The sequence below is a fragment of the Aptenodytes forsteri genome, unplaced genomic scaffold (genome assembly GCF_000699145.1).
Source record: "Aptenodytes forsteri isolate BGI_AS27 unplaced genomic scaffold, ASM69914v1 Scaffold51, whole genome shotgun sequence".
In the NCBI taxonomy this organism is placed as follows: Eukaryota; Metazoa; Chordata; class Aves; order Sphenisciformes; family Spheniscidae; genus Aptenodytes; species Aptenodytes forsteri.
The window spans coordinates 3,574,446-3,576,045 of NW_008795495.1; positions in this window are offsets into that span (position 1 = coordinate 3,574,446).

The window sequence follows — 1,600 nt, forward strand, 5'->3', positions numbered from 1 at the left end:
TGGCACAGGTTGCCCAGAGAGGTGGTGGATGCCCCATCCCTGGAAACATTCAAGGTCAGGTTGGACGGGGCTCTGAGCAACCTGATCTAGTTGAAGATGTCCCTGCTTATTGCAGGGGGGTTGGACTAGATGACCTTTAAAGGTCCTTTCCAACCCAAACTATTCTCTGATTTTATGAATTGAGCAAATACATCTAAGGAGCTGTGAGTTGTTCTAATTGCATGAAATCTTCCCTTTCAGAAGGTACTGTTATTGACAGGTTTGCCAGTCATTCCCTTAGCTGTATGTTGGAAAAAAACCTTTGCAAACCTAGGGCGTATCTGCACTGATCTCTGAGCCACCTGTAACGTAGGCTGGATGCAAGGAGAGAGAAAGGGGGAGTGGATGAAGCATGGTGGGCAGTACTGTCTTGCAAAAGCAGTGTAGTAGCATAACTGCTAAGCATGGAGCAAGTTTTCATGGATGAAGCGATCTCTCTTGTACCTGCAGTGATTAACATGTTTAGTGTATAAATGATGGTTTTTTACACTACAGAAATCTTTGACATTTTCCCAACAGTTGCTAACAATGGTTAAATATTAAAAACCTTTATGGCTGTTTACCTGCTCTCAGCACCACCATATATACTTTCCCTGATAAATATTAGAAGATATACTGCTGTCAGACCCCGTGGAAGATTTTCTACACTAGGGTTTCTAAATACTGAAAGATTTTAGTTCTACCAGTCTGGATTTTTTTTCCTCCTTACTGTAGCTATTACCACATGTTTTCTCAGAAGTGTTTTCCATAGTACAGGCTTTGTAAGCCTATGAGAACGAGCAAATATCAAATATGAACTTCAAGGATTAGTTAACTAGGGGTCTGAAACTCATGGAAAATACCTAAGCTCAAAGTCGTCAGTGTTTCAGATGAGTTCATGGCATCTCCCAAAAAGTGGGAACGATTGTAACTGATTGAAAAGTGCCATCTCCTACATTGGACACATGCATGAAAAAATTATAAAATAAAGCTGTGAATTATAATATGGTGAGTCCTAACAGCCAGTGAATTACAAGATAAAATCTTAATCCCACCTGAACTAAGGAAAAATATAATCTAGCTTTACCCCCTTTATCCACCTTTGCATCTGTCCCTTTTGTTTCTTTCTAGAAGGATACACCAGCTTGAAGTGTTCCCTTAGAATCAGATCAATGACTTGACTCAGAGGCCTTTTAAAATAATTTCTACTGCAGAGAAGATTCACCTAAAATGACTGTCAGTGTTGTACAATTAGACTTTTTCAGTCTTTCCTTAATTGTTGTGGGATCTCATATGGCCAAAGTCTTTAAGGCACTACGGTTAAATAGCTGATTTTTCTAGTTTAGCCTGGGCTTTAGGCTTCCAGTTGTCGTGGTTTAACCCCAGTCGGCAACTGAGCACCACACAGCTGCTTGCTCACCCTCCCCTCCCTGGTGGGATGGGGGAGAGAATCAGAAGAGCAAAAGTAAGAAAACTCGTGGGTTGAGATAAGAACAGTTTAATACTTGAAATAATAATAATGATAATGATAATGATAATGATAATGATAATGATAATGATAATAAAAATGTAATGGAAAGTA